Source organism: Rhinolophus sinicus, chromosome 1, assembly GCF_057876585.1.
Source record: "Rhinolophus sinicus isolate RSI-liver-muscle chromosome 1, RSI-T2T, whole genome shotgun sequence".
In the NCBI taxonomy this organism is placed as follows: Eukaryota; Metazoa; Chordata; class Mammalia; order Chiroptera; family Rhinolophidae; genus Rhinolophus; species Rhinolophus sinicus.
The window spans coordinates 165,422,694-165,434,976 of NC_142501.1; positions in this window are offsets into that span (position 1 = coordinate 165,422,694).

Consider the following 12,283-nt stretch of genomic DNA (forward strand, 5'->3'; position numbering starts at 1 on the left):
CTCTCTGCTCTATCAGTTATCTATTTCTGGAAACAAACCACCCAAACTGATAGGGAAATATAATGTATAGTCTGCAGGTAACAGAACTCATTTACCTGCCCCTCTTCCCCAATCAAAAAATAAGAAACGAGCCTGCGGTCAGGGTTATAAATAGCTCTTTGAAATAACCAGAATCAGAGACTTGAACAGGGTTGAGATCTCTTCTGTTACTCAGCTACATTCTCTTTGATTGCAGCCTGCCCTTCGCTGAAGTAGGGAGTGGTCACATGGCTCTGGGTAGACATAATCACATCAAACGGCGGGATTCCACTCTACACACTGGAGCAGAGACTGCAAAGATTCAACCTGTGATAACACACAGGCTTGCCTGGCACTTGGGAGTATGATGAAGAAGGCACAATTGTCCCAGTGTGTTCCTTGGTCCCTGTGTAATGGCTTAGTAGGAACCTGGCATATTAGCTGTGTGTTTCTTGTTTCTTTGGCATCACAACACTCAGATGTTCTAAGACTGTTGGACTCAGCTCAGTCATAGGCTGGTGGACCCTCAAGAGATCTTGAGACTCCTCCCCCAAATCAAAGAGGCCTATTGATTCCTCTTAGTTTCCTTTTCATCCCAACCAGGAAGGAGAACTAAGATGTATATAAGAAATTGTAGCTATGGTAGAAGCTTCTGGAGGCTTTAGAAAACTGATTATTATGCAAACTTGCCAATTTTTGACTAAGGGGGAAAAATATATAATTAAAACGGTTAGAAACCACTAGTTTACTAGTTTTTTTCTAGTAAACTGTACCCCTTCAAACTTAAAAACATTTGTTCAGCATTCCAAGCTTTTCCCAATATCATGGAGAAATTTAATCTTTGTTTAGGAAGTTGAAAACAATTTAAGATGTCAATGATGGCAAATTATAGTAACCACTTAAGAACTTGACAGTTGCAAAATTTTATCAAGAAAAATTGTAAACGTATATTTTTAAAAGTTTTCATTTTTCTTTGAAGTAGTACATGCAAATGATTACAAAATTTCAAAAATACAGAAGGGTTTATAATGAAAAGCAGAGGTTTCCTGTTCCACCGTTCTATTGTCTCAATCCTGCTCCATAGAGGGAAATAATTTTAATTCAGTTATTCTTGTTTCTGTTTTTAATTTTCCTGGGATTTATCTCCATATCTCTGAATAATATATTATACTTTTATTTCTTGATTAATAGTTTTAGACATTGTCCATGACTTTCTGCATGATAGAAGGTATTATGCATTTACAGCTTTCCCCTTCCTCTACCCTCTCACTATAGCATCAGCACTGTTTTCAGTTTCTAATTTAATTCCTATCCGGTTTCTCTCTGATTTAGACCATATCCCTTGAGATCCTGTTTTGGAAGATGAGAAGAGCAGTGCCCTTGCCATTCCCTTAGTTTCTCCTACCCATTTCTACCTCCCAACTTTTGGAATCTCTATTTTTACTTTTATAGTTTCAAAGTTGATAAAACCTACATTCTGTTCTGTAAGTAAGTAATTTGTACTTTGCCTGTTGGTTGAATCTAACTAGTTCAAAAAGCAATATTAACATGATTGTGACAATTGTTAAAGGAATAGGCAAGCTTCACTTTTCTTTATCCATTTAATAAATCCTTACTAATTGCTGGGCACTTTTCTAATTGCTCTACAATTATCAACTAACTTAGCCTTATGAGGAAGCACTATTATTAACCTTATTTTATGAGTGATAAAACTACCAGGCAGAGAGGTTAAGCAACCTGCCAAAGGTTACAGGGTTGGTTAACTGGGGTGTTGGAAATTTCTTTTTTCTCTGACGTTTCTGCTTTCTTTGTCTTCTTATTTTACTTGCTTTAATCATCTTCTCAATGCTGTTTACCCTGAATAGCTCCTTCCTGAAACATCTAACTTCTTGCTCCAATTTGGGTTGATTGTTCTCTAGACCTGCTTTGTTTCTAGCCATCTGAAACTTTCTTTTTTCTCTCCAGGGTTTTTTAGATTCCAAGTCGTCTTTTTTTGTAGTTTAATCTTTCATTTGACTAGATTACACTGAATGGGACTTCCTAAAACAGGCGGTGTAGAAAGTGCATTTTTTCACTTCTTCCATGTCTGAAAATATTTTGATTCATCCCTCATACTTTTACAATTTAATTAGATTTAGAATTCTATGTTTAAAATGAATTTCTTCCTGGGAGGGATGAGATGGAAGAGGGTACTCAATGCAAAAGAAAGTATGAAAGAAGAGAGGGAAAGACATAGAAATAGAAAAAGAGATAAATAAAAAGCAGAAAATAAGAATGTAGATTTCTCCCCCCCCAATTGTACCAATAATCACATTAAATATCTCAGTTAAAACAAAAATTTTCAGATTAGATTTTAAAAATAAACAAACAAATGTAGCTACATGTTCTTATCAAGATTTGCCAAAGCACAACACACAGAAACTTTAAAAGTCAAGAGATAGATTAAATTCTACCAGCCAACTAGGCAAAAGTAAACTAGTATTGCTATATTAATATCAGATGTATAATATTATAATGCAGTGAAAGTGAATGAACCTCAGCTCTCTGTATCAACATGACTGAGCGCAAACATACAATGAGTTTAAGAATGCATGTGGTATGAAGATATTTATAGAAATTTCATATACGGAATACATGTTTCATGATAATATGTATTTCAAAACCAAAATTATATTGGTCAGCAATACATGCATATGTGGTGAAACTATCAAGGAAATTATTAGCCCAAAATTTAGATTACTTCCGGCAGAGAAAGAAGGGGCAAAATCAGGGCAGGGCCCTCAGGTGTGCCATAAGTATTGGTGATATTAAGTATCTTTAGTAGAGTGGTGAGTTCATGGGTGTTCATTTTATTATTTTGAAGCCTTGTTTGTATGTTATGTGTACTCTTGTCAATATATTTCCTTTAGAGTTTTGAAGGTATTGCTCCATGGTCTTCTACCAGCTGGTATGACTGATGAGAAGTCAATCTAATTCTTTTGGATGAGATATGTTTTTGGAAGCTTTTAGGATTTTCTTTTTTATGCTTGTATTTCTGAAATTTCACCATGAGGTATCTAGTTGTAGAATTTCCCCCTTTCATTGTGTTGGGTCCTTTGTGGGCTCCTTCACTGGAAAGATTCATGTTCTTCAGTACTAGGAATATCTCCTATTTCTTTTAGTTACTGCTTCTGATACCAGTGCATATCTTAATTCCATCTTCCATTGTTTTAAGTGTTGCTGAAAACAAGATTCTCCAGGGGTTTACAGGAAAGAGTATCTCCCCACTTCTTTTTGGCCTCCTCTACGTGTACCCTAGAATAAGCTTCCTCTATTTTGTCTTCGTTTACCATTCATTCCTCCACCTACTTGCCATCTTCCTTGAACTCTCTCCTGGCTTCTGATAACCCTCCTCCCAGTCTCCAGGAATATTTTTAAAATGCTAAAATCTAAGCTCTCCACCTGCTGGCTCTTCAGTTCACAGCTTCCCCATCAGTTTCTCTGAGATGCACAGAGAAGACTAATGGGGGAAGACTGAGTAGAGCCAGGAGAATTGGAGCCAGGGCATGGATGAAACCATACTTGCACGCCTGAATGAGCACCAGAAATACTCCTGGTATTTCACTAGTTGTGTGCTCTTGGACAAAGTTGATTCTCTTATCTGTGCTTGAGTTTGGGGTCAAAGGGAGGTAATAATATTAGATACACCAGTGAACAAGATAGAGAATTCCACAGCTTCATTCAATTTACATCAAACGTCTTACTCCTGATAAACAGATTGGCACCCCCACCAGCCCCTCCCATGGTTCAGCCTTAGAGGAGGGTTTAGCTCGGATAAAAGGAGAACTGAACATTCTGATCGATAAATCCGGATAACCTGGTGGCGGTGGATAGTCACGTCTGTGGGCACTGGGATGAACTGAGTCTGCCCTCTCCCTCCTCAGTACCTTTGCGCATGTTCTTTACCTGCTGCCTCCACTGCCAGTCCCTCTTGGCTAGTTAATTCCTAATCGCCCTATAGATCTCAGCTCAATCATTAGCTTCCTCAGGAAACTTTCCCTGACCTTGACCATGTCAATCCTACTACCCTCAGCTCCCCATACTGGGTATTGCTTTCTGTTAATTTAACATTCCCTACTAGACCACCTCCCTTGTACGGTTTTATTATGTAGCCTCGGCATAGATTCCTCCCAAATTCCATCCCAGGCCCTCCCTCTCACCTTTCACCTCAAGAACGTCACACTGTCCAGTATTTCCTCTGTCTTGTGCTGGATCTGGATGTCTTGCTGACCCAGGCACCATTTTCTTGCTGACAAAGCCTGTTTGTTTGGTTCCACTGATTAAGTCTTATTTCTCCTGTACTATTATTTACTGATGACTTTCATTTTTCTTCTTTTCTAAATATTGTTTTATTTACTTGGAAAACATAATACATTAAATGGTACAAAATTCAAAATCTATAAAGGAGTATATAGTGAAAAGTTAGTCTCCTTCCTTCCCTGGTGGGGCAGTTACACTGTCCCCCTTTGAGGAAGCGGTCACTGATGCCACTTTCTTTTTATCCTTCAAAGACAGTAGATGCACTATAAATGTGTCCATCTACATATTGTTGTTTTTATCTGACGTGATGGCTGCACACTGCTCTGGGCCTTGTTGTTTTGTTGTTTTGTAAATTTATTAATGTATCCTGAAGACTTTCTCTTTCTGAATGTTTAAAGCTACCAAATTCTTTTTTTTTTTTAACAAAACCAAAAAAACCCAACTTTTTATTATGAAAAACTTTAAACAGAAATGAAAATAGACAAAATAGTATAATGCATCCTCACTTATCTATAACCCAATTTCAGTAATTATCTACTAAGGGTCAATTTTATTTCATCTATATCTGCAAACACTGTCTCCCTCCATATTATTTTGAAGTGAATCCCAGGCATTGAATTATTTTATCTGTAACTATTTCAATATGTAGCTATAAAAGATAAGGACTTATTAGAATAACCACACTATCATTATCACACCTAAAAAATAATGATTCTTTTATAACATCATGTATAGTCAGTGTTCAAATTTCCAATATCTATAAGACTTTTAAAATATTTTGTTTTGAATAAGGATTCAAATAAGGTCCACATATTGAATTGGTCAATGTGATTCTCTTTTTATTGTCACCTGCCTGTTCATTCTCTTTCTCTCTCTTTCCTTGTGAACTATATTTTGATGAAACCAGGTTTTTGTCTTGTAGAGCTTTACACCATTTGGATTTTGCTGGTTATATCCTTGTGGGGTCATTTAGCATGTTTTTATGTCTCCAGTACTTCTTATAAATTGATAGTTGCGTCCAAAAGCTTGGTCATATTCAGGTTCAATTTATTTTGACATGACTACTTCATAAATAGTGGTGTGTTCCTTTATCAGGAGGCATGCATTGGCTAGTTGTTTCTCTTTTTTAGCAGCCATTGATGTTTAATGTCTAGATCCATAATCCATTGGGTATTGCTAAAAGAATATTCTGATTGTATCATTCCTTCTTTATTAGCTGAAATGTAAAGAGAAACTTTATCTCCTTTACTATTTGGTTACTAGTGATATAGTTTGTAATAGAACAGGCAGAAGAAATCTTAATTCTTTCCTTTGTCAATTAGTTTTTATAGGAACTTTCTTGTACTACAACTAGTTTCACCCAAGAAGCTATTGCAGAGCACAGTGCCTGTTGGAATCGCTTCTTGGAAGACCTTTCTTGTATTTTTTTTCTTTTTATTAGTTTCAGGTGCACAAGACAAAGTAATACTTAGACGTTTATCATTTATATCCCTCACACTGTGTGAACCCCCCTTCCCCCATCCACTATCCCTCTGACATCTCACAGAGCCATTACATTTCCACTGTTTCTATTCCTAATGCTGTGCTCTACTTCTTGTAAGTATATACATACATATATATATAATTATAGCTGACATTCATTATTGTTCAGCTTCAGGTGTACAGTGCAGTGATCAGGCATCTACATCATCCCTGAGGTGGTCTCCCAAATGGGACACGTGTCCATCGGATACCCTACAAAATCTTTACAACATTATTGATTACGTTCCCCAAATTAATTTTCAGAACCCCGTGGCCATCTTGTGGTTACTGACTGTTTTCTAATCCTCTCACCTTCCCCCTTATCCTCACCCCCCGGCCATCTAGCAACCCTCAGTTTTTCCTCTATGTCTCCAAAACTGTTTCTGATTAGTTCATTCACTTATTCTTTTCTTGAGATTCCGCATATAAGTGAGATCATATGGTATTTGTCTTTCTCTGGCTGACTTATTTCACTTAACATAATGTTCTCTAGGTCCATCCATGTTGTTGCAAATTGTAAGATTTCTTTCTTTATGGCTGTGTAATACTCCATTGTATAAATGTACCACAATTTCTTAATCCAGTCATCTACCGATGGGCATTTTGGTTGTTTCCATGTTTTGGCTATTGTGTATAGTGCTGCAATAAACAAAGGAGTGCATAAAGATTTTTGAATTGGAGTTTTGGATTTCTCTGGATAGATACCTAGGAGTGGAATTGCTGGATCATAAGGTAGTTCCATTTTCAGATTTTTGAGATACCTCCATACTGTTTTCCATAGTGGCTGCACCAATCTGCAATCCCACCAACAGTGCACAAGCGTTCCCTTTTCTCCACATCCATGCCAGCACTTGTTGTTTGTTGATTTATTGATGATAGCCATTTTGACTGGGGTGAGGTGGTATCTCATTGTGGTTTTTATTTGCATTTCTCTGATGGTTAGTGAGGTTGAGCATTTTTTCATATGTCTGTTTGCCATCTGTATGTCTTTTTTAGAAAAATGTCTCTTCATGTCCTCTGCCCATTTTTTAATTGGGTTGTTTGTTTTTATGGAGTTGAGTTGAGTGAGTTTTTTATAAATTTGTGATACTAACCCCTTATCAGATATATCATTGGCAAATATCTTTTCCCATTCAGTAGGATCCCTTTTTGTTTTATTGATGGTTTCCTTTGCTGTGAAAAAACTTTTTAGTTTGATGTAATCCCACATGTTTATTTTTTGTCTTACTTCCCTTGCGTGAGGGGATATATCAGTAAAAATCTTACTCCGGGTAATGTCTGTGAAGTTTCTTCCTATATTTTCTTCTAGGAATTTTATGGTTTCAGATCTTACATTTAAGTCTTTAAGCCATTTTGAATTTATTTTTGTATATGGTGTAAGAAGGTGGTCCAGCTTCATTATTTTGCATGTGTCTGTACAGGTTTCCCAGCACTGTTTATTGAGTAGACTGTCTTTACCCCACCGTACATTCTTGCTTCCATTGTCGTAGATTAAATGGCCATATAGGCATGGATTTATTTCTGGACTCTCTATTCTGTTCCATTGATCTATGTGTCTGTTTTTATGCCAGTACCATGCTGTTTTGATTACTGTAGGCTTGTAGTATAATTTGATGTCAGGTATTGTTATACATCCCACTTTGTTCTTATTTCTCAAGATTGCTGAGACTATCTGGGGTCTTTTATGGTCCCATATAAATTTTAGGATTATATGTTCTATTTCTGTGAAAAATGTCGTTGGTAGTAGTTTGATAGGAATTGCATTGAATATGTATATTGCCGTAGGCAGTATGGACATTTTAACTATATTAATTCTTCCTATCCATGAACATGGTATGTTTTTCCATCTATTTGTATCTTCTTTCATTTCTTTCTTCAGTGTCTTATAATTTTCTGAGTACAGATCTTTTACTTCTTTGGTTAAATTTATTCCCAGGTATTTTACAGTCTTTGGAGCAATTGTAGATGGGATTGCTTTTTAAATTTCTCCTTCCGATGTTTTATTATTGGTATATACAAATACAACTGATTTCTGAATATTAATTTTGTATCCTGCTACTTTACTAAATTCATCTATCAGCTCTAATAGTTTCTTGGTGGAGTCTTTAGGGTTCTCTCTATATAGTATCATATCATCTACATATAATGACAATTTTACTTCCTCCTTACCGATTTGGATGCCTTTTATTTCTTTTTCTTGTCTGATTGCTGTGGCTAGAACTTCCAGCACTGTGTTGAATAGAAGTGGAGAAAGTGGGCAACCTTGTGTTGTTCCTGATCTTAAGGGGAATGGTTTTAGCTTTTCCCCATTGAGTATGATGTTAGCTGTGGGTTTGTCATATATGGCCTTTATTATGTTGAGATATGATCCCTCTAGTCCCACTTTCTTAAAGGTTTTTATCATAAATGGCTGCTGGATTTTATCAAATGCTTTTTCTGCGTCAATTGATATGATCATGTTATTTTTATTTTTCATTTTGTTAATGTGGTGTATTACATTAATTGATTTGCTGATGTTGAACCACACTTGCATACCAGGGATGAATCCCACTTGATCATGGTGTATGATCTTTTTAATGTATTGCTGAATTCTGTTAGCTAATATTGTGTTGAAGATTTTTGCATCTATGTTCATTAGCGATATCGGCCTGTAGTTTTCTTTTTTTGTGGTGTCTTTGTCTCATTTTGGGATCAGGGTGATAGTGGCTTTGTAAAAAGTGTTTGGGAGGCTTCCCTACTTCTGGATTTTTTTGGAAGAGCTTGAGGAGAATAGGTGATAATTCTTTTTTAAACGTTTTGTAAAATTCACCTGTAAAGCCATCTGGTCCAGGGCTTTTGTTTGTTGGGAGATTGTTGATTACTGATTCAATTTCCCTGGTGGTAATCAGTCTATTCAGGTTTTCTGTTTCTTCTTGAGTTAGCCTTGGAAGGTTGTACGCCTCTAGAAAATTGTCCATTTCTTCCAGATTGTCAAATTTGTTGGCATATAGTTGCTCATAGTAATTTCTTAAAATTTTTTGTATTGCTGCGGTGTCTGTTGTCACTTCTCCTCTTTCATTTCTGATTTTATTAATTTGGGTCCTCTCTCTCTTTTTTTTTAATGAGTCTGGCTAAAGGTTTGTCAATTTTGTTTATCTTTTCTAAGAACCAACTCTTGGATTCAGTGATCTTTTGTATTGTTCTTCTGGTTTCTATTTCATTTATTTCCTCTCTGATCTTTATTATCTCCTTCCATGTACTCCCTTTGGGCTTATTTTGCTGTACTTTTTCCAGATCCCTTAAGTGTGAAGATAAACTGTTGATTAGTGATGGTTCTTGTTTCTTTAGGTAGGCCTGCAATGCTATGAATTTCCCTCTTAGGACTGCTTTCGCGGAATCCCATAGATTTTGGGTCGTCGTGTTTTCATTTTCGTCTGTCTCGAGATATCTTTTGATTTCTTCCTTGATCTCTTGCTTGACCCATTCATTATTTAGTAACATGTTATTCAGCCTCCATGAATTTGTGTGTCTTCCAGCTTTTTTCCTGTAGTTCATTTCTAATTTCATAGCACTGTGGTCAGAGAAGACAATTGGTATGATTTCAATTTTCTTAAATTTATCAAGACTTGTTTTGTGGCCTAACATATGGTCTATCTTGGAAAATGTTCCATGTGCGCTTGAGAAGAACATGTATTTTGCAGCATTGGGGTGAAATGCTCTGAAAATATCGATTAAATCCAAGTGGTCCAATGTATCATTTAAGGCTGTTGTTTCCATATTGATTTTCTGTCTGAAGACCTGTCCCTTGTTGTCAGAGGTGTGTTGAAGCCCCCTACTATGATAGTGTTACTGTTGATCTCTGTCTTTATGTCAGTCAATATCTGTTTTATATATTTTGGTGCTCCTATGTTGGATGCATAGATGTTTACTAGGGTTATGTCCTCTTGTCGGATTGATCCCTTTATTATGATGTAGTGCCAATCTTTGTCTTTTAATATGTTCTTCATTTTAAAGTCTATTTTGTCAGATATAAGTATTGCAACTCCAGCTTATTTCTCATTTTCATTTGCATGAAATATCTTACTCTGACCCTTCACTTTCAGCCTGTGTGTGTCTTTTGATCTGAGGTGAGTCTCTTGTATTCAGCATGTACAAGGGTCTTGCTTTCTTATCCACTCAGCCACCCTATGTCTCTTGATTGGAGCATTTAATCCGTTTACATTTAAAGTGATTATTGATAGGTACATAGTTATTGCCATTTTTAAATTTGTAGTTAGATTGTTTTCATCTTTCTTCTATTTACAGAAGTCCTTTTAGTATTTCTTGCAATGCTGACTTGGTGGTAATAAATTCCTTTAGCTTATTCTTTTCTGGGAAGCTCTTTATCTCCCCGTCAATTTTAAATGATAGCCTAGCCGGATAAAGCAATCTAGGTTGTAGGCCTTTGTTTTCCATCACTTTGAGTATCTCCTGCCACTCCCTCCTGGCCTTCAGTGTTTCTGTAGAAAAGTCATTTGATAGTCTTATGGGAGTTCCCTTGTATGTAACCCTCTGTCTTTCTCTTGCTGCTTTTAGGATTCTCTCTTTGTCTTTAACCTTTGCCATTTTAACTATAATGTGTCTTGGTGTGGCCCTGTTTGGATTTATCCTGGTTGGAACTCTCTGCACTTCCTGGGTTTGTATGTTGGTTTCCTTCATCAGGTTAGGGAAGTTTTCTGACATTATTACTTCAAATATGTTCTCGATCCCTTGCTCCCTCTCTTCACCTTCTGGTATTCCTATGATGCAAATGTTGTTGCGCTTGATGTTATCCCATAGGTCTCTTAAACCATCTTCATTATTTTTTATTCTTTTTTCTTTCTGTTCTGTTTGGGTGATCTCTGCTAACTTGTCTTCTAAGTCGCTGATTCGATCCTCTGCTTCATCTAACAAGCTGTTAATTCCTTCAAGTGAGTTCTTTATTTCAGTAATTGTGTTCTTTAGTGCTAACTGGTTGTTCATTATGATTTCTACATCCTTCTTTACGTCGTCTCTAAGCTCCTGAAACACTCTTATCATCAGTATTCTGAACTCTGTCTCTGATAGGTTAGTTACCTCTGTTTCATTTGGTTCCATTTCTGGAGGTTTCTTCTGTTCTTTTATTTGGCACATGTTTCTTTATTTCCCCATTCTGGCTGACTCTGTGTTTGCTTCGATGTATTAGGTAGATCCCCTAGAGTTCTTAGTTCTTGCTGGGTTATCTTATGTAGTATGTGTCCTTTATATTTGACTTGCACTACTTCGTTCTTCTCCTCTGCGTGTGCTCCAAAGGTGACTCTTGTGTTGTGTATATTGTCCTGTTAAAGAAGATCTTTAACTGCTTTTCGCTTATGTGTAGGTGGGGTTAACTCCTAGGCTGACTAGTTGTGAGATTTGGCTCTGCCCACCGCAGGGTGTTCTGCTGTGTGTGGGTTGACCACTTAAATGTGGTTTGGCCTCTGTGGGCTCTTGTGCCTGTAGAGAATTCCCTATGGGTGTGTCACTTGTAGGTCAAACCCGGTAGTACTCTGGTTTGGTCTGGAGTTGGCGTCTGGGTATGTTGAATCTTGTGCCTCTTAAGCTGGGCCCTGGTAGGGCAACTTCAGAACAAAGCTAATCACCAAGCACAACAACAACAACAACAAAGAAAAAATCAAATACATTCACGTGTAAAAACAACCGACAACCCCCACTCAACAGAGGCAAAGATATCAAAGATATAAAGACAAAACAAAACAAAACAAAACAAAACAAAACAAAACAAAAAGCAGCGCCAGTCTTGGCTTAAGCCCACCGAGTAATCTCCAGGTTGTCCTCTGCTGTACCAAAGAGTCCCCTGCGTATTGTGCAGGCAGAGCCAGTCACCTGGTGCCCAGAGTGACGTTGGGACTGCAGATTTAGTTAGATGCGTGGGGCTGAGGGGTCTGCATGATAGTTTTTACAAAGTCAGTGCAGTTTCTGCCCTTGCCTGCACATATGCGCACTGAGAGTAGCACCACCAGCCCTGTGTCCAGTTCTCCTGAGTCTTAGGGCACTTCTTCCCTGTGTGTGTGTGTGTGTGTGTGTGTGTGTGTGTGTGTGTGTGTGTGTGGCGGGCGGGAGATTTCTGAGCTGCTGAAAGCCGGGAGCTGCATCTGCGGCCTACTGCTGATCCCTGGGAGTGCCTCTGCCGATGTAATTGCCCCGCCCTAGGCAGGCCAGACAGGGTGGGGGCTGGGGATGGAGGGGTCTTCTCTCTCCCAGCCCAGCCATGTCACATTCTTCCCGCAGGCCAGAAAAGGTGGTGGCTGGGGATGGAGGAGTCCCCTCTCTCCTAGCCCAGCAAAAATCACACTCTTCCCAGCCTCTTCCCTGGGTCAGAGCTGCGCACCAGTCTTCCCAGAGCCTGAGCACTAAGGCTCCTCTGTAATCTGACACTACTCCTCAGTTCAAGTCTCTGGAAGGACAG